The sequence below is a fragment of the Manduca sexta genome, chromosome 10 (genome assembly GCF_014839805.1).
Source record: "Manduca sexta isolate Smith_Timp_Sample1 chromosome 10, JHU_Msex_v1.0, whole genome shotgun sequence".
NCBI lineage: Eukaryota > Metazoa > Arthropoda > Insecta > Lepidoptera > Sphingidae > Manduca > Manduca sexta.
The window spans coordinates 9155893-9182700 of record NC_051124.1 but is presented as its reverse complement, the minus strand read 5'-3'; the positions used below and the strand labels follow the sequence as shown (position 1 = coordinate 9182700).

At 33.7% G+C, this 26808-nt stretch overlaps 1 protein-coding gene across 1 annotated transcript in view; it reads right to left on the bottom strand.

Annotated features, from left to right (window-relative positions):
* Positions 1-24199, bottom strand: part of LOC115442700 (MOXD1 homolog 1) — a 79694-nt gene extending 55495 nt beyond the window's left edge. Inside the window, exon 1 of the mRNA XM_030167834.2 lies at positions 24011-24199. The gene's annotated coding sequence lies outside the window, so the exon portion shown is untranslated. The remainder of the gene's footprint in view (positions 1-24010) is intronic.
* Positions 24200-26808: the final 2609 nt, after the last annotated feature.

Here is a 26808-nt window from a genome sequence, read left to right as displayed (position 1 = left end):
TAACACATAATAAAATGCCTTATTCTCTAAACATTCCTCAGAATTAACAGGTACACAAGTGTTAACTTAGTGAACTTTAAGAGCGTAATCACGGCCAATCAAAGTTCGTTCCTAATTTAAAAGTCACGGAGGCAACCGATCGCGGCCGAAGCGAGCACGAGCGGCGAGAGCAACGTCCCTGCACCTGTGCCATCACGACCTGGCATACCAGCCACCGCTTCTTGGGATTGCGAATTCTCCTGATCCACGAAACGTGATTAGTCACAGCTATTGTATTGACGGGCTCTATAAAGTTTCGCCTAATTTATATTTAGGTTAAAACGTCACGTGATCTCGATTAAGTTATTTTGTTTTGTAGCGCAGTTTCTGCCAACCGTATTCACATTGAGACGCCAGCCAAAATAAAAACAAACCAAAATCTAATTTGAATCTATTGCATAGCTCATAAAAAGAAGCATTTAACTGGCTTAATTTAAAAAGGCGATGTTATTCCATTTCGAACATGCTTCAGATAAAAACTCACTTTGAATGACGATCTTCGAAAAACTTACATCGATGTCCATGACTCAACTTTGAATCAGAAGCATTTCTCACTTTCACGCGTCACACGCCGCACTCTCATCATTAAAAAACAGAACATTTGAACTCAAATGAACTATGACAATACGAAAGCAACATGGCAAAAACATATCGCAGAACCCCGGATCGGAACGGCGATTCGCTGCGGATTGAAATCCATTAAGGCATATCCACACAAAAAACATTCGCACAAGCACGGCCAGAGTGTTTCGAAAGAAGCCACGGACCGTGAACATTCCACCGGCCACCGAGCATGAGCGAACCGGCACAGACAAAAACGTCAATACAATACTTTATCTTGCTTTCTACCGATAACAGGAACTCGGATCTTGGGTGAGATCTTCACTACGTTTTTGGGAAGATATTTATTATTGTCCGATCGGGTTAGCATGGTTGCTTTTATCTAAATTACAAGTTTTCTAATTTTCAGATCGTTATACATAATATTATATTTTACTCTAAACGTAGCGACATTTCTCTTTAACTCCTAATCATTCTTAAATTTTCACGTAAAAGTTCAAATTAAATTACATTATAGTCAATATAATACATCTAAGTCCTCGTCAAATGAAAGAAATTCCATACTCGAAAATGCCAAATAACAGCGAATCCGGTGCAAACGAGTAACGAAAACCTAAGACTCCATTTACCATCTAAAAGTATAGTTTGTTCTGGTGGTTAGTGTATAAAAGATGCTAAAAGCATAGTGTTAACGCATATAAAGGAAGTATAAACCCAATATGTGGAATGTTAAAAACGGAAATACAACTTTCTATATTGTCTTCGTTTATTTTATAACTGCTTCCCTCAAGAAATAATACCACCATTGACTGCACGCTGAAGATTTCATATTTCGGCTATAAATACAATTTGATACAAGTAAAATAGTTTCTCAGATTTATTACTAACTTCCGATTAGTGAGAATCTTAAAATAACTATCTCCTAAGCTTCAATATTTAATATTCCTATATGAAATTACAGCTAAAAATACGTAAAAATGAACGTAGTCGTTATAACATGACTAGACGCCAATTTACATAGAGAGGATGTTGTTTCAGACTTTGATTTCAAAGAGCATGTTCATACTACACGCTTTTCATTTCATTTTTCAAACTACTCGCTGTCATGGTTCAGTTTATTTTTTATTCCAATACATTTGTAAGTCCATGGCGTAAAACAAATATATAAAAACTGCTTAGTACGTTAGATCTATTGAGATGTTATCTAATATGTCAATAAACCCACATAGCCCAGCAGTTTTTACTACAATAACATTTACCCATAAATTAATTCGTATTAAAACTATCAATCCATATTCATTAATTTTACCGACAACCAAGACGGATATTAACACAAACCTTCAATTACCAACCCACGCAGTTTTTTCAACCAGTGACAAATTTTGCTCTCGATAAAAACTGATCGATTGCAGCCGTGCGTGCAGCTGCGCGGGCGCATGCTGCCTAATCCCCTCGTCTTCACGGCACCGTTGATGACCGCAGACGCTCCGTGGCCAAACGGCCGCAATGATTCCATAATTAACACTATTCAGAACACGCCAGAAGCATCACGGCCTTGTTTCCGATTCGGCTTGCTACGCTATCGTAAATCGTTTATCGCATTACAGAAATTATTCCGAGGGTTAATGGACAGGTGAGATTCAACGATTTCCAGATTCTTTGATCCCTTTTCAATTCATACGATTGAACAGAGACAAGTGTGCATCGAACTGAAAACAACTGCCCCGTTGAGTTAAAAAAGACATTTGGAATAAGTAACAATTCGATTTCGTTTCTTTGTATATGAGAATAGATGTGTGGTGTCGAGCTTAAACATTTACAGTTTAACCTTTAATCACATTAGCAAACGAAGCCTCACCAAAGGAACAGGATGATTAATTTTACAATGATTGATGATTTCAAGTGCTAAAACCGAAAGGATAATTTATACAGAAACGATATTCAGTTCGCCTAAAATCCATTCAAACGGTACAGGCTTAATCGTGATTGTACTTATTTGGTTAATCTAAAATTCCCGTCCAAACTACTTCCCATTTAGCTCTCTCGAGTGTTTTCAGTCAATGTTTTTAAGCTCGCTTTTATTTACATGGAGAGGTTTGAACGAGTCTTTTGAATTTATATTTGCATTAACAGACGCGTTAGATAAAACATTCAGTGGAATAATTGGCAATACATCTGCGGGCGGAACAAGTTTTTATGCGGCTTACAGTGTTTAAGTATTGACTTTTTTTGCAAACGTTGTATCCAACTGTTGTGGATATAAGTGGTGTTTTTGATTTTAATCATGCAAACGAAAACGTCAATCAAAATAAATCCATTTATAGCATTAACAAAACTAAGGATTATGTCTAATTCAACCCTCTCTTCCACGTTCACTTTGGTTTAATGAGAGTGGAACAAACAGACAAGATGTTGTTACGGCTCTGAGACTCCGATCTGGCCATGTTCCGTTGAATAATTTTGGATTTATGATGCGCAAATCTATTTCACCAAATTGTGTTGTATGCGGTGTCATAGAGGATGCACACCACATACTTTGCGAGTGTAAACGCATTGAGAGCCAGAGGCGGGAAGCGTTTGGGGACATCACTTTTAAATTAGGCTTTTACAATTGTATTTCGGCCTCTCCAAATTCGGATGAGGCGAAAAAGTTATATCAATTATATAACAAATGTCTAAAGCTGCGCTAACATTAGTTGTTACCTATAATTGTATCTGTTATTTTTTTTAATTCTGTTTTTTACATTTAATTTTGTAAGCTATAATGGGGGTGACATTTCAATTGTGAAAAAACCCCCTTAAATAAATAGAAAAAAAAGGATTATGTATGTTGGTATTCCGTATACATATTGGACATTAAGGTTACAGTTTTAATAGAAATAAAGAATTGTCTGCACGAAACATTTGATCTACTTGTCTAGTTAGGAAAATATATGCACCAGACATGAACCAAAAAGCAAGAATACTTGTGCAGGCATACCATTAGGTGCCAAGAAAGCATTAAAGCTCAGACATAAACGAAACGGTGTTCTCTTATGTCCATAACTCAACTGCAGACAACGAATTATTACACGCCGTCAAGAGACTTTAAAGCGAATCCATATCTGTAAATTTCGATTGATAAATCTAGCATCATAACATGTAAATCTTTTGCCACAGTTAACAACTCTACGTTGTAACATTTTACTGTAGGAAGCAAATCATAAACTTCGATCTACATACAGACTTAAGTAGATGTTGTAATAGCTGGTATTTTTATTATCAGATAACAGTTCCGTTTTATTATGATGCGTTGACTGGTTCTTGAGTCAGCCAGTCTTGATATTGCAAGTTTTTAAATCTTCTTTTTTATCTAATGCAAATATCTCCGGTCATCCGTCCCACACCGGTGGGTCATAATTTAATTTTAGTTTTAAGATTTGCAAATTAGTTTTGAATAAAAACAATTTGGAAACAGGATTTAAAATATAATAATTTAAAGCAAAAATGGCAGTAGCTATTTTTAGAGAAATAGTTTTGTATGTTGATTTAATTACTTTGGTTATATATTATATTGTCAATATTTATAACAATACTATTCCCATTAAACACTATGCTAAAAATATCACGCCTCTGACTTTTGTTGTAACTAGCAAAAAAAAATGAGGCTTACGTAGTCTTTTTTGAGTTACCATTTTTATAATACTGCTAAGAAAGCAATGATCCTGGTTTAATATATCAGTTTAGCCGCTTTCACTAGCGGCGGCCTTCCACATATTTTTTTTCTCCCTGGAGAATGATGTATGTACAGTATGCAAGATGAAAAACCAGTCATAAGAAATGTTTCGTTTCGGCACGCCGCGTGCCGAATCTGCCAGCCAATATAGGATGGCATAATTCTTTCGATGGTCAGTTACATTATGCGGGCACAATGCTTTCTAACATATGAGAATAGTCACATCGATGTACAAAAAGAAAAGGGACTGAAGGTAACTCGATAGCAATAAATGTCTTAGATCTGCTTCAGTAAAAGTTGCAGTATTTTAATGTGGTTGAATAAAATATCAAGAACTCAAAACATAACTAATACAAACACCAACAAAAAGTACACACAAGCTACAACGCCGGAACACGCCAATACAACAGTTTTCTACATTAACACCACAGTCCATTCAAATCGTAATTAAATTTGCATAACTTTAAATAATAACACATTAAGAGTAAAATGACGTCACTTGTGCGGTGAAAACTTGATTTCATGTTGAAACCGTGTGACATCTCCAATAAAGCGGAAGAAACGATTAATCAACACGTGAGAAGTGGAAAATGATATCACATTCATAGAAATCTTGCGAACAGTTCACAATCATCTCGTATGAGAAACTCGCGCGTAATTCTTGGCTATTAAATAAATGTACTGTAATCGTGAAAGTTCAAATTGGTAAGAATAGAAAACAGAAGACAGCATTTTCATGTTTCGCCAAAATAAACAGAACGGACAAATTTTTTATGAGATCGTTAACGGGAATAAGAACTCTAAGTACGTAGACGAAAACTCCTTTTCCAATGAAATGCGTCATCAAATGTCAATGAAGAACATTGGCATTTAACGTGTTCCATCGTAGAAGGGCCACCAAATATAACTGGCGATGCACGTCTGAATTGCCTCTAATTGCGTGGCATAACGATAGTGAGAGCTATGTTCTGCCTCGGCTTGGGATCATTTATATTAGTACGTTTATATCCAGCAATTCCAATTATATCGAATCATTAAGGAATAGTTAAGTCATAAAACAAAATTACTTTTTGTTCGCGGCTTCGCCCGTGAAAGTGTATTTCTGTGATTAAATTTCAATTACCTACATATTTTCCTAGGATAGAAGTAGCCTTCTTCCTAGGATCTCAAACCATATCTAAATTTTTGAGTTGATCGCATTCATAAACAGAAGCAGTCGTGCGTTTTGTTTTAGAATATGTAAGTATAACACAAATAAATGACAGCAGCACATTAGGAACGGTGCAAACTTTGTAGTATTCAATTTATCTTAGCTTAAAAGCTACCGTCCGGACGCTGTGGTCTACTCAATTTTCCGCTAACAGCGCTTTTTCTGACATCCCGCCACATTTACAAAGAGGACGTGTAAAAGCATTGTAAGCTAAAACGTAATATCACGGAAAATAATGATTTAAAACATTATGGGTATGTATCACGAGCTTCAATTTTATTTGAAATTTTATTAAACAACTAATATAGATAGGTATGTAGATAATTTTATTACTCTTTGGGAGCATAGATTAAAGTCTACTTTATACATTTATGTGACGAGGAGCATTCACTCAGAAGTTGGACAATATTATAAACATACTAGGAATATAAAAAATAATAATATTGCCTAAATAAAAAACACAATACAATACTGAATCATTACCGATGTTAAACTCCGTAATCTTTATGTTTGAACGAAAATAAACATTGAAACAGCAGATCGAGTGTTACAGATTGAAAGAAAAATATATGAATAATAATTAATAATTATTTCATAAACATTTTAAATCTCCTTTCTGTGCTGGAATATCAGATGTTCTAAATTTATATTAGGCATTATATTAGAATTCCGAGTAACTATTAAAAGTTTGAAGTCTTCATTAACTAACTTGTTACTTGACAGTTAAATTCTCTTATATATTGAGTAATGGAAACTTTCATCCATTTATCTTCTTTACTAAAGACTCCATTATTTGCTTCTAAACTTATTTATATTTTTATAACGGAATAATGAACTGAACAAGCCGCGCAACTGGTGACGCCGCGAAGGCCCATAGACTTAACTTTGACATTACATTATTTATAATTTAAAATGCCCATAGTTATAAAAGTAAAAAGCGGCGATAGCCTAGTTGGTTGTGGAGCGGACAGCCGAGACGAATGTCCGCAGGTTCAAATCCCAAGGGCACACCTCTGACTTTTCTAAAATTATGTGTATTTTCTTTGTGAATTATCGCTCGCTTTAACGGTGAAGGAAAACATCGTGAGGAAACCTGCATGCCTGAGTTCTTTACAGGAATTTTTAGGGTGTGTGAAGTCTACCAATCCGCACTAGGCCAGCGGGGCACTGCCTTACGTAATATGAGACAGTTGATTTTGAATCTCATAATGCCCATTAGCACTAAAGGCTATAATGTCTTTCCAATTAGTAAACAACCGTGCCTGCCAGTGTATTATAAATGAAGTCTGCAAATCTAAGGAATCGGGTTATATGGACCCGTTGGCACTAGTGCCTGCACAGTGATACTTGGGTAGGGGATAGAAGTAGGGGTAAAGGCGGACAGTCGCAAATCGCACTAATTAGTTACTACTTCAACCAATGGCTTTATGCTCTTTAATATTTATCCGCTGAGCACTTATAAGAAAATATATATTTTTTTAATTATTTTGAACTTACCAGTAATTTATAAACATAAATTTAAATTTTTAAATTATTATTCCTAGTATTAAAATCTACTATCATTTAATTTTGTAAGGCATTACTAAATAATAAAAACCAACTAAAAATATTAAGCAATGTTTACTATTATATTATTGAACAAAGACAAACAAAGCAAGATATTTACACAATCCTTTTGTCGTAACAAAAACAAAACAATAACTTTTGGGCATTCTTTATTTATACGTCACTCAAGCCATTGATGCTTTAGATACGTAAATTAAATTCAAACGCATAATTAAGATATTGTTTAACAAACGCATTGTTCTTGCTATCTTGAATTATAATTAAGACAAAATAGTTCTTATTATTATTCAATAAAAGCTAATGTATTTGGGTTGTGTAGTGGGCGAGCGAAGCGTTCTTCTATCAGATAGTGATGTAACTTTATGTTTAGTACGAATGACACGGCTATTACGGGGGGTCTATTAGCTTAATAGCCGTAAAGCAATTCATTCTATCGCGATTTGATATGAAACACCGTTTTATTTGCTATGAGAGATTGTATGTGAACATTTCTATATTTTAATAGATTGAATGTGAATGATTTATGTTGGAACATAAATCGACGCAAACATTATCTCTGTATTAAATACGAAGGTATCGTGTGACACGCTTCGGGAAAGTATAAAAAATCTTGGCGCAGTTAAACATGTCAAATTTAATACATTTTGAAAGGAGCAAGGGCAAAAGGCCAGGTGGGACGAAAATGATCTCTCGAAAATAAGATTCGATTTCAGAATCTCATGTTTTTCGGAAGTTCAGAAAAATTGCAAGTTTAAGGTATCTAGTTTCTTTCGGTACTGAGTGGTGAGTACTGTTAACAGTTAATAAAATTAACAAAATATTAAAGAAAAATTACTAGAAGTTTTATTTCGCTTAAGCGGCGATAGCCTAGTTGGGTGTGGAACGGACTGTCGAGACGAATGTCCGCAGGTTCAAATCCCAAGGGCACACACCTCTGACTTTTCTAAAAAATCATGTGTGTATGCTTTGTGAATTTATCGTTCGCTTTAACGGTGAAGGAAAACATCGTGAGGAAACCTGCACATCTGAGAAGTTCTCTATAGGAATTTCGAAGGTGTGTGAAGTCTACCAATCCGCACTAGGCCAGCGTGGTGGACTAAGGCCTAATCCCTCTCAGTAGTAGAGGAGGTCCGTGCTCAGCAGTGGGCAAGTATATAATACAGGGCTGATATTATTTATTATTATTATTTATTTCGCTTATAATACATAGTTTTATTTTTGCTTTCATTTGAATTAATGTCATGTACAATATCATGTTAATCATGAGTATACTAAAATAATTAAATACTCATAATGTACTATTATTTATAGCCAAACATTTCTGTTTCAAATTGACAGTTTAAAATTTCGTGCGAAAACGGATCTACATGCCTAGTGACGTCACACGTGTCTGTCATTGGCCATATTTGTTTTGACTTTATTTTTTTTTTTAAATAAGTAAATACTTTAATATAACTATAAACTAAAAAAAATTACAATCAATCAACATAAAGTAGTCATAAGAATGCCACCAATGTTCCGAGATTAAAATTTACAACCGTGTCAACTTTTGTTCCATTCTGGAATCTGCTTGTAAGAAGCCGACTTAAATTTTTATTCAAAAAATGCAATTAAGTTCCGCAAAGAATGTTTATCGTCACTATTACAACCTTAAACAAGTTGTCATAACAGATGTGATGCCACTAGACGCTATTGATAGCTTAAAACACGTTCCGTTTCAAACTACTTTTAATTCTCAATTATTTTAGACTCAATATTAACTAAAATAATACAGCTGAGATCGCAAAATTGATGTGTCAAAATCAGCAAAAGCGAAAAGAATTGAATGGACGATAACAAGAATCGCTCTTTCAAAAAAGCGTTTTCCAAATTCAAAATTTAAACAAGCCATTGTACCCGGCCGCCATTCATTCGCTCCGATCAAAAACTGGCAACACTACTGACAGGTGCGTTCCCGTCGTGACCCTTTTTTTAACGTCCGTTCCCGTACGAACTACAATTTTACAACACCTTAAACGCTGCACAAAACATTATTGCAAACAGAGCTTTACTGTTCACGTTCCAAGTGCCATATTGCCATGCATGACACACTAAAAGGCGTACCAAGAGAAACAATGAATGGATCGTTTTCCTTACAATATGTTGCAACGGTCAAAGTAGGCGGTCAACCGAAAACAGGGTTTAACCGCTTGGGTTCATGTTTTAAATTCATTTGACAACAACGAGCGTATATTAAATTGGTTTTAATTTATTTTGGGACTCTTGAAATCCCTGCCTGGACGTTATTGTCTGACTTTGTGTACGACGTAGCGAATTTTGATTAAATACATTGCGAGGACGGCCAAAACGCACAAACTTTATAACTGGTTTGATTGGTCGTATAAATAAAGGTCGTGATAGATGATCAAAGTTGTTGATCTTTATTGTTTGAAACGTGACAACCAACATGCCACAGATAACTAAAACAGATTTTTAGAAGTAATTTAATAACATACAAACTATTCTTTTGATCTTTGTAAACGACAGCGACTTTAGCACTGATACGATAAATGATTGCATATTTGAAACAACTATAACCACAAAATCTGGGTGTACAATTGTTCCAAACAGTTTGGGCAGTAACCATCACACAAATAAAAGACTCATCACAGTCCTCGGCTTCGTGAGAGAAGATTTGCATTTCGGAATTTAAATCGTCCTATTATTTCTATGGCATACTTAATTCTAACTGTAAATTGTTTAATTTTCATCATTACCTGAACTTATCATGAAATTTAAAGCCATAACACAAAAGTAAAGAAAATCATTACTTCAACACTCCACCGATGTTTGCAGATCCACGAAATAATCAATTCCGTTTTATTTTCCCAAAACACTCAAGGATGCGAAGCTACAATCAGATATGCATAAGAGATTCGGATTACATGGCAGGTCGAGATGCAAAACGTATCTCGCGAGATCTGGAGCCTGCAGACGCGGACCGCATGATGGGGATCTCGACACATTTGAATTTGAAATAGCATGTCTTGCCGTAGTGGGTTTGCATTCAGCTAAAACTGGTGTGCCTTTGTTGCTTTTCTCTATTTCAATGGTTCTTTCGTACTGGTCCTCTGTTCACGTTCCTAAAGATCTATACATTCTGCAGCGGAGTGGTCAAGTGTAGCGATCCATGGGATTTCCATGTTTATTCTCAGTGTCCTAATGCCGTCATTAGTAAATAATCTACAATAAGCGTAAAACTATAAGTTTCATATTAAATTATTTGATTTCATTAACAACTTAAACGCACCGCACACGCTAAGTGCCCAACTTCTCAAAGTAGTTTTAACTTTGTTCACTTCAGTTTGCTGATGAGTACAGCTGTCAGTCGTTTTAGTTGTAAAGTTTGTTATGCGTTAGATATTTCAAGCTTATTTTTATTCTTTGCAAAAGTTTCATCAAGATTATCTTTAAATAATCAGTTGCATATGTTAGTATGAAATATGTGTAAAAGATTTTTGTTAGCTAACGTTTAGTATTTTAATAATCTACATATTCTAGACCTTATTAATGAAACAGTTTATATATTGCCAACATAACGGCATAAATATGTATTTGCCAAATACAAGACTAATCTCAAACTTGTCACAAATAGAGTCCCTCGTCAGAGTAAACATGAAACATTTCAGAAAACAACTTCACATCCATAATTCATACGAATACTACCAAAATCATAGCCAACGCTCTAACTCAGGTAATAGAACGATCCATCATTACATCAATAGAAAATTACACATTACATTACGCCTGTACCAGTGTAAGTAGGAAAAAACCCGCGTAATATCTACTTTCGAACAGGCTTAGGGTTCCGTACCTTCAACTTTATTGTGTCTGAATTTTCTAAACAACCGATCAGTATTTCTTTTAAAGAATTTTATAGATTCGCTCTTTGCATATAAATTATTGCAAAGACGACATTACAATACAAGTAAATAAAAATACTAGGAATTGATAAACCTGTTCAAAATGAACATAGATTGTTCTTTGCAACTCCTATCGAAATAAAACTAAGGGACCTACAAACTTCAAGATCATCGTAATATATAATAAATAAATATTTTTTCCAGTTTAGTTTATCCAAACATCGCATGATGTATCCTGAACCCAAATTATTACTGTTTTGATTTTTAAACACATCTCCAAAACCTCAGACACTCGTAGCGATCTTTTTATCTTGTCAGTTGGAAGCCGTCGGAGTGCGTCATTAAACGAAATCTCAGTAATCATTCATCATCATAAGTTATTTGACCGGACGGTTAACCCGCCAGAAGCGAAGCATCAGCGGTAGGTAATTATTTGGATAAAAAACACGCTGCTCAAATTGGGATGTTTGATGCGAGGATCGGAATTGATTTTACTTAATTGTGTGGGATTATGTTTATTACAGCGGGTTTGATAGCATTAATATCTAGTTTGAAGATTGATAGTTGACTAGTATGTGATACAGTAATGTTACGTCTGATTTAACATATTCTTTTATTGCTTTTAATGACGAGTCGAGCTTGCCGTTCGCCAGATGGTTAGCGATATAAAGCTCATAAACAGTAGAAACACCATTCAACATCTTGAATTACAAAGTATTGTTTGGTATTCCACTGCGCTCGCCATCCTGAGTCATGGAATGTTTAGTCTTATTATCTCCAGTAATTATACTGGCTACAATGTCCTTCAAACCGGAACACAACAGAGATTACACACCGCGGTAGAAATTGACATTGCGGTGATACCTACCCAGACGGACTCTCACATATGAGAGACCTACCACCAAATCGGTAAATTTTATTTACTGGTGTAAATTTAATTGTATTTCATTCGCAATTTATTCGACTTTGCAATAAACCATTCTACCCTCAAAAAAAAGTAAGTTTTATTTGTGGTTTTACTTCAGTTATTTTCAGCTGGATCACAACGCTTTTTTATGGTTCAATATCAAAGAATGTCTGCAAAGTTTCAAAAATTTCTAAATGTTTTCCTAAACTTATCTTCATGGGTGTCATTCACAAAACTTTGTCTACAATGCCCAAATTCATCACATAATTGAAGACAGCTGAGTAAAAATAACAGATTATACAAGATCAAGGTCACTATATAATTATTTCTGTTTTCTGAACATCTTTCTAATTTTAACTCGATGCATGTGAATGTTTTTTTATTTAGTGCTGTTAGCTTAACTGTATATTTTATTAAATAAATTTGGAATCTTCAATCAGCCATTTCTTCAAAACTAGTTTACCAATTGCCACTACCGACGACTTTGGGCAATATTCTATTCGTTCGAATTTTTTAACGATTGTTCAGTAAAGAAAAACAAAACTTGACTCCTTAGATCCACATTTCACCGCACTACTTATTTCCACGTGCCCAAACCAATTTACCGCTTCAAATTGCAAAATCCAACTCTGCACACGCTGAGTAAAAGGCAACTAACACGAATTTGCATAATTTTTAAGTATATAATTATGGAAATTGCGTGCCTCTCGAGTCTTTGCATTACCATTTCGATGATCATCCGCACGCAAGGCTAAGTAAAAAACGGTAGCTAAGTATAAAAAGCGGCCTTTCTGTTTCCTCAAAACATATGTAGAGGAAATCCGTCGAAGCAAGGGGTCATTAAGTACGGGGTGTTCTCCACATTTTTTTTCTCTCTTATTCGCGTTCATAAAAGCGGTTGATCTTGAAATTATCGTAGGAAGTGGGCTGTACGAACGGTATATTTATCGTGCAAAAACTGACAAGTTCGATTAATTTATTAATGTTGTTTTCATTATTGCGGATGTTCTAGGCGTTAACGGTGTGTCATGGAATAAAATAATAGTATGATTATGTTAAAAATATATTTTATATATATAGATTGGTAATATTATGCACACAACCAACAGCCGTTATTCTTTGCATTCAAGTCAAGAATTCACAATGATTTCTTATGTTTACGCGAATGTTAGACATTAAAATTAAACTATTTTCAAATTTAATTTCAAGACACTATAAGCTCTTTAAATTTTATGTCTGTAGAGTCCGTTTTTGCAATAATCTTGAAAAAAAATATATAAAATAAACCTCATAATAAAGGTTACATTGAGACCCAAAGACTATGTTTAATCTTCACTTAAATGCAAAACGAAAACATAGGTTCAAAATCCCATTAACAATATCTCATCGCGTTTCTAAACCAAAATTATGTGTAATTTTATTATTTTAGGGTCCTCTGCATTCCTATCCTAAGGTCCAAGACCTCTGAAGAGCAATATCCTTAATGTTATCAGTAACCACCATTATATTACCTTTTTATATATGTATATTACATTTACTTTAATGTTCCAAATCCCTGTCAATGGGATTTAAACATGATAATAAAATTATCTTCATTTATGATATTTTTATCTTTATTGACAGGCGTCTTGCTATAAATGAATACTGAAAATGTATTGCATTAAACCTTTTAATATAAAATTATTACTTACGGATATAGCAGCAATCCTATATTTTTGTGATTTGAAAAAGTAACTATAAAGTCCAAAAGATTTTGTACAATAATCTGCATCATGCACAAGATGTTCGTCGACATTAGGCCGTATATTTCAATTCAATGCTAGACTCCTACGTATTTATTATACTATAATTATGTTTAAATTAGCAAAATTACTTTAGGTTCAATATAAATGGATACCATTCTGAAAACAACAATGGTAACTCGCGAGAAAGTATTTTACAATTCGCATACAGTGAATCATGTATCATGAATTTAGTTCAAAAGGTACAATCTTGAACTTTGTCCTGCCAGCAACTTAAATTAACTCTTAAACCCAGGCCAAATCTCACCCAATTGAACGACAAACACCAGACACAAACTTTGTAAACAGCATCAAATTAGTGCCACTTACAATGACGCGGCATGTATCAGGGCTGACCACTCATAAAGATAAAGAAACCTGTTAATCATCCACTTCCTTTGTAGAAAGATTAAGACTACGTGAGGTAATTGGTTCAAAGTTTATTAACGAGACGAACGTTTGTTTTGTTTTCGGTAAACCCGATAAATGTCATCAAAATTTTAAAAGCATATTCGGAAATGTCGATAATGTTGATACTAAAATTGAATGATAGGGAATAATTTGTTTAACCAAATTTAATTGAAAAGACAAATAAATACAATGATCAAATTATAAATTTAGGTACAAATAAGGGATAACAACAATTTGTAATAGAAATAACCTAAAACCATATCCGAGTCAACGCGAAAAAATTCAAACCATTCGCAACGAACATCACACGACAATCAACCAAATAGAACGATGAACACAATTTCATACACATTACTTCCTCTGGCGCAATCATATGTCAACGTGTAATTAAACAAATTACTACAATCCATACAGTTTTATTAGAGCACATCCGACTAACAAATGGGGAGCATCAGTCAAGTTCGCGACACGAACAAACCGGTCACGACACGTCTCCAGACGTCAGATGTTATGAAATAAACATGTGACTCATTTAATGACGTAGACGTATCCAGGGATCGGGATAGGGGGCATTTTTAATCTTTTTGAAATGTACTTTATAAGTTTGGTTTGACAATAAATAAGGAAATTGTAGGGGGTAAAAACACACAAACACAACACACACACAACATGTGTCTATCTACAAAGTATTTTTCCTTTTAAATAGCTCTGTCTTATAAGGTAGTTCTGTCAATAAAAAATAATTGGCTCAGTACAAATTCTACCACTGAAATGAAATAGCATGAAGTAATCTTAGCAACTGTTAACCAAATTATTATCAGTACGTTATTTAATCCCACCATTCATTGCATATAAAAAAAATATTCAGAAGATCAAAACCGGCGACAATCAACCTACAACGCAATTTTTTTAGCAATCACAGTATAAAAAATAAACTTTTATCATGCCGAACGGAATATTGGGGTTTCGAAATTGACATGACTTACCAATTAATATCATTCGATTCAGTCACAAATTTCTTTATTACGTTTTTTGCAATGTTAATTTCTGTATAAAAAGTTGGCACAACAGCAATGCCTTCGTAATATAGTCATCAAAAAAACCTATTGACGTGGGAACGCGTCCCCTACGTGCTTCTTTGAGTCCGCTCTCATCAACAGTAATGTTCATTACTCCTTAATTTATGTTCTCACAATGTAAGTCATGTATTTGAAACCATTAGCAAAGGCGTTATACAAAACTCGCGTTATTTAGGAGCCACTGAATTTCTACGTAGAATTAACTCAAGCTTAATACACTAAAGAATTCAAATCAGCTTTGGCAAGTTTCATTAGCATGGGAGTAAATATCTTTGTCGGTGAAATGTAAGAGGGTTTGCGTGAAAGGTGTTGCCGGAATCTGGTATGGCGAAAATGAGGTATTTTCTCTACAAGCATTGATGGTATGATTATATTAGACCCATAATTATTGAAAACAGAACGAAAATAAATAAGGCGAGCTTAAGTTTAGTCAATACTTCTGTCTAGATAGACATCTATTATATGCAAACAAAACGAACTTAGGAAAAGACATAGGTACACTACGCTGAAGAGTGCTACTTCTAAGAAAAATATCATAATTTGCAATAACAATAAGAGTAAATATGAAATTACACAGTCTATACATATTATAAAACTAAGTCCCCTTTTCTGTCTGTCGGTATGTTATAGAATTTCTCAAATTCTTCTGAAAGGATTTTTAAGAAATATGGAATGGAGATAGTTTAAGACCCTGGAAAGGTTATAAATATAGCGGGACTTTTATTTCAAAAACTCCTTCACGTAGGCGAAGCTGCGAGCAAAAGCTAGTTAAATAGTATATTCTAATCAAATCCTTAACAAAGATATATACTTACTGGACTATATCGTACATCAGTGTCTAATGAACGTTGTTACAGAAGGCATCAGAACCTTCATCCCGAGCATTAGTGGTGAGATTTTTTGCTGAGCTCTCAATTTAGGACGAAAATAGAGGTCGCCATTGCAATTCCACCTCACGGGCCACGCAACATTGTAACGTGGCAGTTAATGTGTGGAAGTAACAAAGGTTACTGCAAAGGGTTTTTACGATTATTGTATGTTGTAAAAAGTTTGATTGCAGTTGTTGTTTCACCAGTTAACGTGGTCATGGAATATCAGAGTAGCTCGCAAGTGCTGGATACCTAGTACTTCAGATGATAAAGTACTAGGCGCACAGGCTTCAAAAGAGGTATATTTCAGCAAAATAGAAAATACTTCGAAATTCAAATGTCTTTGACAATATGTAACACATATATTTAGGAATTTCAAACAGCTAAATATACGTCCCGAATTCATACGTTATCAAATAAGAACCAATACTTATTTCTCTACATGACAGTAATTCTAACACTCTAACTATAAGACGGCTTCAAGTGGGTTAATAAACGTTGAACGAGACTGCAGAAAGCATAAACGTTGGAGCATTTCCGTTGCTTTCCACGCATGCGATGTACGTAAAAGTCATCTCTATAAAAAGTGAAAACGTAATATGTGCAACAACTTAAGGTAGAACCCAGTTTTTATTCATAAAAAAAGAAACTTAGATTCTGTTCTATAACTGTTTTTACACATTACTAAGACCAGCAGTAAGTACTATTTAAAATTTTATATTAATCGATATGCCTCATAATTTATTTTCATTTTATATCCGACGATTACACAGATTCGAAACTCAGAAACTATTAAGACATGAGAACAAATAAATTTCAAACAATTAATATTTTAGCACTTAAACTAAAAAATATATTTTTTTGCTTCGACTAATTAACTTACCAAACTGATCGCATATAAAATTTCTTTTGATTTATTTATTATCATTAAAAACGCTTATTTATCTTTTTAATTTCTACACTATGATAACTACCACTAGCTAGAACTTATTGCTATAATTTTGCGCTTTTGTCGCAAATTAAAATAACACTGTAATTAACACCCCATCTGGCATTAAGAACGATACTAAATCTAGGATAAAACTGACAAATTTTCGTTAAATTTATGTAACCGTCGTAACCTATATTAAATTCTTTAATATAAATATGCTGGTTCATTCATATTTTTTTTGGTATAGCAATACTGGTTCATTCACAAAACTCGAACACCGTAACATCATCCTTGTTATCATTAGCACCTCAAGCACTCCCACGGAACGTTACCAAACACAGTATGGGAAACGCGCTGTTTGATCTCTTACGTATTTACATGGTTTGGGCGAGCATGGAAACCATTTTATTATAACAAGATATAAATAAGGACGTATGTTAAAGTTCCTTTGCCTCGGTGTTGTTTTAAAAACAACATGGCCCAGAATGCCGAGTGATGCAGGTAAATACTTTTTAGAACATTTTTTACTATTCAAGGATTATGTAAAAGAAAGGAAATTTAAATTTCCAATTATAATAAGAATTCCGTTTTTGAATTTATTTAATTTTAATGTTTGAATATTAACAATTTATAAGTCTACGTTAACGCAAAAGTTTACGTTATGATTATGTACCGTTTGCTTTATTTAAATAAGCATTTCTTTTTTTAATATATTTTACCTAAAGTTTGTCACTATATTCAACTAACATAAAACGCATTAACAATTAGAATAGAACAAAAACTATTCTAAGCAACGCATCAGTTGCATCAAAGGTCATTATATTGTTTTGTTTTAGTTCAACGGTTTTGTGCAACGGAAACGCGCGATCAGAGACAACTCTACTTAATTCATTAAATATTTTACACGTGCATCACATTCTGCGAACGAGATATTTGCTAAAACGACAATGCACTTGGCGGCCGCGATGACATCATTCTCTATTTACTTGTAACATGTTGATACAAATCGTACAGGTTTTCCGGGTTACTGAGAGAAACTTATTAGATTGATTCTTTGATTTAGCAGGTTCTATTTAGATTAACAGAGCGAATACGACTTTGTACAAATATCTATTTTAAAAAAGAATACCTTTCGTTGCTTGATTTGTGCTCGATATAGCGATAGACTCGATCAGTCAATAACAAAACAAGAATGTTGCCAAAGCTGAACCTTGGAGTTGTGAACTACCTGCCTCTCTGCTTACCTCTTCAGGGGTAAAGGCATGAGCTTATGCGTTCAATTATCATGGAACAACGTTCATTTCGTCAACTTAACTTTTGGTCCTCGGAACCGGATGCACAATTGTCTCGTAGTTTTGACTAAACGGTCTAATTAGTTTGGTAATAAAACTTGGTTATAATTTGTAAATGGACATTCCTCTAGAATTGTTGAATGTAATTTTTTTATGATCATGGCACAGGAAACTGGCTACAATACGCTTGGTGGTAAGTGTAATGCTGTCTATTAGACCGACAAAAGACGTCGCTTTTTACAATGTAGCGAAAATTTTGCCGGCGCGGTGCAGTTTCTTGCTGCATTTACAATATACACCGATTAATACCCCGCGAGTCGTCGAAGCGAGCGAAAACAGCGGAATTTTCACTTTGTGGTAACGAGGGCACTACTCGATAAAATATAGAAACATATACAATATATCGGGCTTTCTTATTCTTTCCTGGCAGAATTTTGTATTGTTCACTTCCCAGGAATATAATGAAGTTGGTAGAAATATACAAATGAACAATTATTGAATGATTATTAAGAAATCTCAAACCAAGTCACACCATTATAAATCGAACTATACTATTATAAACGCGATAGTTTGGATTGTACTCCACCCCAGAACGGCTGAACTGATCTGGATGTATGGCAAAGAAAAATATTGTCTGGAATAACATAGGCTACCTTATCCCGGAAAAAAATTAGCGGGACTTTTATCCCGGGCAAATTTCAGGCGGGCACAGCCGCGAGCAAAAGCTAGTATTCTAGAAATGCTTGACCCAAACACGACACAAATACTTTACAAAAAAAAAAACATTTGCCGCAACATTACACGAAACGAGTACTTATCTCCAGTTTTCGTCAACTTTGGGCATAAACGCGACTTCATATTTTATTATCATACTGAACGAGTATAAAAAGTAACTCAGGTCAAAAATACCACGACATTTCGCACCTCCGAACCATAACGCGGGTGGAAGTGTTGATTTTTATCTGTATTTAGTCGAAATACGAGCAGTGGAACGTCCGTATCGCTTTAGGAACGTAAATGCTCGCCAGGTCACAAAAAACAGACCCTTTTTGGACTGAAGTCTGGACTAAACTGTATAATATACCGCCAGTAATCATTCCTTATACTCTATTCGTTCATCTCTATAAAGATCGTCTCATATACTCAAAGACTCGTCACACTCAATAAAGTTCAATGGAATGCGGCCTAATTTACGGATCACGGAATTAGCAGAGGCCGGTACGTTTTTCCCTTGATAATAAAGTACACGTAAGTGCCTATTTCCCATCTATTTAACCGTGTGAGTCATGCGTACGTATTTAGGTACTAAAAATACAGCGTTATAGTCTCGCGGGGGTCGAGGCCGAGGCATGCGGACTCGCGGAGTCAACGCCACTATGCTACGGCGGGCATCATTTAAATTTTAAATAGGATAATCTTAATTATGAGTCAGGTAGTAAAAAGTTTGGATTACTTTTTAATGTAACTTTTTGGGACATAGTAATTAAGTTAGTGCCTAACTGTATTAGTATGTGCAGTTGATAGTAATTTATCCAAAATGCCCAATTTTAAGTAAAGAACGAATTACGAAAACCAATAAAGCAGCAAATTACCTTGAAATACTTAATCTTTGATTATAATTTAGTTATGTGTAAGGTTGTTATCTTCACATCTAATTAAGTAAGGAAACAGAACCGTCGGAGCTCTGGAAGATTACTCGTATTTCCGGGGAATTATTACTTCAGAGAATAAATAGGAGTAAAACAGACATGAAAAACATGGAGCGTGTTTTGTGAAGTACTGACGAGTGGTTTAATAAACGGCGATGTAATGCTGGAGCACTGGTAAATAGGTTGCAAAAACGAATAAGAGAAGACGAGATCATCCATGCCTTTGATACCTTAAGAACCATGTTTTAACAGATAAATAACTCGAATGACTTTTTCAAGTATCCTACTTCAATTTTAATTGGGAATAAATATTTTCACCTGTATTACAAAAACGATTTGGTTTACTTTTGAACGGCCATCTATTTTATATCAAGGCGATCCATACCGTGTTAGAAAAACCCAAATGTATCCCAACCCGTGAATTGAACGTAGAACTTATTGGGCCGCAATCTATGCGCTAGCACAATACGAACTAGGCGCGTGATTTCACTCTAATGACTAATCCAAAGAGACTACTCAAAGTAAACATTGCAAATTTCAAGTGAATTATAGAATATTTATTTTAAAAACATTTTTTTTTTTATATGAGAACGACACCTCTCTGCCGCTTGGTAAATGTAGTGGCGATGGTATTGACTAACGAAAGCTTATTCCTCGCCAGTCAACAAAATTATGCCGGCCTGTACAAATGCTTTAAACTCAAACCACTGAACATTAATCAGTCTTACATATAAAAAATTCGCAAAGCTATGCTTAGAACACAAATTTACTCGATCAGCTCTAAGTCCAAACGCGCTATATTGCCTCTTAATACGGTTTAAACTAGGAAACCGTTGTTTTTGACAGCTATTTAAGCAATTCTTAACCACCTCTTAACGCTAAAACAAGTTTATAAGACTGTATATGAATATTCCTATTCTGTGACTCAAACTCGACCATCATGGTCGACCTACGTTACAGGAAGTCTCTGTTTAGCTTATCTGGATGGCGCGACGAGTATCTGAAGTGTGTTTACCTGGTTTAACAGTTTTGTTCTGGCAAACCTTTAATTATACACCTTTGGAAAGGTCGGACGGCTCAACCGTGACGGACTACGTTGTCTTATTGGATCGTCGACGAGAAATGAGGATGTGTTCCGGCGAAGATAAACAATTTGTCTGGACTTTGAAGTCGGGTTATGGGATTGTATCTAAATTCAAATAAATAATATGATTCTTAAAAAAACAATACATAATGATTATAGGTAAGTGTTAGAAATTTTAACGATTACTGTTTTTTTTTTATAATACCATACTAATTAAAGCACATAAAGACTATTTTCTGATATAAATATATATGTTTTTAATTATTGGCTTTCTAAACCAGTCATGCAATTTTAGGATTTCTTGGCATTATTTTATCATTATAAAACATCTCATAATTGTCAATGGCCATTGAAACTATCAAATAGACTGAAAATAGCTACATTTTGTAAGAAAAAGTACATTTAAGCTAAAGAAATAGTTTCACAAGATTAATGACAGGATAAGAAAGCTTTTCTTCAAGAAATCAGGTCACAGGTTGGTTAGAGTATATTTACCTCAATTTAGATTAAATAGCTTCATGAGGTAATCTATAGAGTATTAACCTACATTACAATATAGACCAAAAGAATAAGTTACATTAAGTTTATTTTAATGTTTTTTATATTTAATTATTTTTTTTATTATGCCAAATTTATGGTCACTAAAATTATACAGAAATAAATCTGAATTTTCTGTAAAACCACATTAATTATCAAGATTTTATAGTTCAAAAAATAACCAATTTAGATCCATGGTAGCCAAACCATATTGATTAGCGAAAAACACCATTAAATATTACCAATAGAGTTGAATTTGCCAAATCTGTTTCCAGCTAAAATAAAACTGGAAACCCTTTGTTACCTCCAGACTATTAACTATAAACATAAAACTAAACACTGGCAACTGGCAACTGGCAACCATTAACCATACCTAATACCTGCCCACACAATGTTAATAGGCGGCAAGCTGATCAGCTGAAACTATTTTTGGCACGAGTTGAATGAACATATATTATATGATTTTAGTAATGAGCCCAGAAAGAATAAATAGAAATTTACTTAGTCTTGTCTAGATTTTAAAGTCGGAAATTAAAAAAACATCCCTTTTCATAGTTTAGACATGATAGTAAACTTAAAAATGTACTATACACAATTCAGTGATTATTGCCGGTAAATCTCATTTCAAATGCTAGAAACTGATCATGCAAAGGTTTGATCATTTGGTTTCTTGCTTGATTGGTAGAAGAGATAAAAATTTACTTAAAAAGCTAAACAATATGCTAAAGATTTTAATCAATGATAGATCATCCAGATTTCTGAATTGTTACGGTTTATTGGTGAATCTCATGCCAAAAATTTAAGTTTTGAATTAATAAAATGATTCCATCCATCCAAATACACAATTTCTTTGTAGTTAAATAGTTACTTACTGGAACAGTGGTAATTAATAGTGTGAAAACTATTTCTAGCCAACTCCATTTTGACATTTTGGAACAGTTTTTATTACTTTCAGTCTCAATTTTATCAGACTGTTGGCTTGTTGATCTTACCATTTCTACTCTCTCCATTGCTAGCCAACTGAACTCAAGGTTCTTTGTCCTGGTCCATGAAGACAGGCGATAATTTTAGAAAATTGGTACTTACAGCAGGACTCTTTTTGCCTTATGTGACTAATTTTTTTTACATCAACCTATATTCTTTTTATCTCTACCTATATTCGTTTTTTATAATTATTCTGTAAGCTTTCCTAAAATTGTAAAAATAAAATGAAATCTCTGCATCAACCAAAAGTTGACTGGTAAAGAATGTTTGGAATTAAGTCTGCCTTTATATACATTATTTATATAAAGTGTAAAATAAATAAATATATTTTAGAGCCTGTCTAGAATTGGAATCTACATTCGTAAAATAATTTCTGCGACCCCAGTATGGAACTATTGATTTTATATGCAATACATTTAACTATGCCAACATTATGGCAATTTAATACTTAATTATTTATGTTTACAATATTATAAAATTGGCAAGTGTATTTAAATATAATAGTCGTATTTCATTACATAAAAATTAAAATACCATAGGGACATACTTTTTGTACAATATGTATAACTATATACATACATACAAGAATGTACGCGTAATTATGTATAACGAGTCAAATATAGCTGCCCTATTATATTACTTATATTGTCTGCGTTTCCTTCACTGCTTTTCTTTTTTATACACTTGTGGATATGTAATAAAAAAATTCAAAAAAACATAGAGAATACGCGACTACTTTAGTACATACGCAAAAACTAGGTATCTATAAGTTTACTACCAATCCGTTTACTATTTCCGCGTGATTATCTTCTCATAAGAAATTAAAGAAATTTATACATAGCGACCTATTCATTTTGAAGGGGTGTGAAGAATTATAAGGAAAAATTATTGGACTATGAGAAAAACGTAGGAATTTTTAAATGACATTCGACGATTAAAAATAATCGAAACAAGCTGTATGGAATAATGTTCCTGACATCACTTGCAACTTAAATATTCCAATATAAAACATATTATATAATGAATAAAATATGATAAATAGGTTTCTCATTAGTAATTCCAATGTAAACAAACATTCTATCCACTTTGCCTCACCATGACCTTTCTTAGTGTAGAGCTTACAGTACAATTTAATCCACGTGCATTTAAACGGTAAGCAATTTAAATCCACAACATAATCACTACATTGTTCTGATTTAAAGTGTTATAGATACAAAACCGAATCTTTTTTGCAGTTTAAAACTGCAAAAGCAGTTTACTGGTTTTTTTTTAAATAAATACGTTGAAGGTAAACTATAACTTACATGACATCTTGATGCAAAAGAAAATGCATTATCACCTATTATTATAAGAGTGAGATTTAAACAACATGTAAGTAAATATATTTGAAGAATTCTATACAAGTAGGTATTCCCGGTGGAGTCGGGATTAAATCGAATCAATCGCGGCCGGACAAAAAGACATGCAAAAGAATAATTTATAAGGTTACTTACTCGCAAATTCGTTGCACTATATCACCCGAAAATATCAGTCACAATCCCAATAAAAAGTATACAAAATACGTAGAAATAAAATACTTTATTTGGCACAAAATATTCACTTGTTTATTTACGTTCGCTCGTTTGACAATCTGTCGGACGGCACATGCGCAGTACACTTCCTGCTTCAACTGCCGGTGCAAACTGACTGATTGAGCCGAAGAAAAATGAACGGGGAACGCGCTTCTATAAAAATAGAAAGAAATGGACAAATACGTTTCATCATGAGATAAACAGAGATGACACGACGTACCAGGCGAGACACGAAACCGAAAGAAATTTATGGATAAGATACCTACGGTATGGTTTATAGATATTATTGCCTTTTATAAATTTTGCAAGGAGTAAAATGGATTAATTTAGTTAATAATTTATTATTTAATTGATTTTCGTGTAATAGGTCATTTAAACAATCTGTGTGGTCGACTTTTAGAATGAATCACAGACTGATTAATCATCGGGGTACGGATAATTTATTACCAATCATATTGATTCAAAAGTGAGTGATTGATTTATAATTGGGTTGGTTTAAACAATTAAAGTGAATAAACAGTTATGTTTAAAGTGATATTAGTCCTTAATTTTTTTATGACGGTAATAATATACCAAATACTTTTTAGATGAAAAGTCACTTCTCAGCGAACTTCCGCTGAATATTCATTACTTGCCTTATAAATAAATAAAATTGCTTGCCTTATAGATTAAAAAAAAAAATCATTAGATATTAATTTTTACCAGGGAGTCATATGTTATCATAATAGTATCACATTATGAACTTTATGGTTATAATCATTAAAGAACCTAAGAACAGTCAGGGGTGTGTAATGAGCCCCTCTCACTTTGCCATTAAAATGATAAGAACGTAATGTAGGTATTATTAGTAGGCTCGGAAGTCAGATACCTAAATTTACAATTTTAAAAACGCATGGCCTATATCGTAGCATATAGATATATTAGTATTATATAGGCGTACTGTATAGTTCCTTTGTTTATACAAGGTTTATACGTTCTACATTCTTTTCCCCTTCGATAAAGCCAAAGTTCCGCAACTAAGTAGGTACCTACTTATAGTATTTATAAGTAAGCAACCTTGTTTTCGTCATTACGTCTGAATAACCCTCTGTAATTCTGGCATTCATATTGCACAAATTGTCCCCTCCTAAGCGAAATCTACCCAACAATCAGATATATCGTTGAAGCCGAACTAGGGGTTGCACTAAAACGCATGCTTATGTTGCTTTTGGAAGCGGTTGATCAGATATAATTATATTGGGAGCCTGCAGTAAACGTTCCGCAATCTACAAAGAAAAGTGAACTCTATTCCGAAGGAACACCTATCAAAATAAATAAATTTGTTTCATACCAAAGGTGTTAGGGTAGCTCTTTTATTTTTTAAACAGGATATCCTGCAGGGCGCACCGGCGGCCGTTTCCGAGCATACGGTTCATTAAAGAGTGACTGCTCTATAAAAAAACCAGTAGCACGTGTAGTCAAACAAGTGGGGTTGAACGAAGCTCAGCTGTGAAGGAACATTGGATTCTAATCTACAAAGGAGCACTTTGAGAGTGGATTAGTTAAAATTTTGTGCATGTTTAGTATAAACTAATGATACTTTATTATTTCGGAATTTTTCTAATAAAACACTGTATTAAGGCAAGGTATCAAAAAACGTTTCGTATTGACTCTGCAATTATTCAAGACAATTTTTATACATTTTATTATTGTATTGACAGTACAAAAATTTAAGACAATTTTTATACAGTCTATTATTGTATTGAGAGTGTAATAATTTAAGACAATTTTATACAGTTTGTTATTGTTTTTTTATACTTACCTTAGCAATCACATCACTTGATATTAGAGATACCGTGATATTACGGAATATTATGTAGAATACGGACGCTCATAGGCATAAGCAACCTTATTGCAGGATTTATTTAGGTCTTTAATCTATGGACAATTATAGGTAACTGTCATTTCACCTTGCTATTCGGAGACAAATATGGGTGTCGTTGCATTATCACTTAAAAAAAAATTGTACGTTACTAGATCGAATAATTCACTTAGCTAAAAACACAATGAACTTAGCATTTTGTCTAACTTTTAGACTATAACTTCACAAGAATCCCAGCCAGTTAAAATACAAATATATATTTAGTGAAGTGTCCAATGCAATTTGCTAAACGACGAATCAACTCAGACAATCCCACTTGAAACCGCACAAGCCTCAATGAGAAACGGCCTTTTTTTCTACAGAATGTAAACAAAGAATTTCTGCACCCACTCGAACCAGTCACTGAAAAAAAAAACCTTTGGGATTGTCTATTTGAAACGCAATTATTACTTCCACAATGGGTTTAGGGATGTTTATTTTTTTTAAGCCGTTTCATGTTGATTTAACGAACTGACAAGATTGCCTAAGCGTTTTGATGTTATTATAAATTCTTAATTAATTAGTGTATAAGTGAATGAAATAAAAGGTTTGTTTGTAATTAATTTTTCTTCCAAAAAACTAGAACGTGGAGTGTTTGTTTAACATCACGGCATAAGGATGCACAAGTAATAAAATAGTACTTCAAGTGAATATTTATTTTTAATTAATCTCCAATGTAACATTTGTTTTATTCTGTCCTGTTACCTATTTTTAATAAAATAGGTAGGTAATTTTTTATTTCTCTAATTATTTTCAGCAACAAATAGGCAGATTATCTCATTACGGCTGTCATTTAGCCAGTGATATAAGTAAATGAACT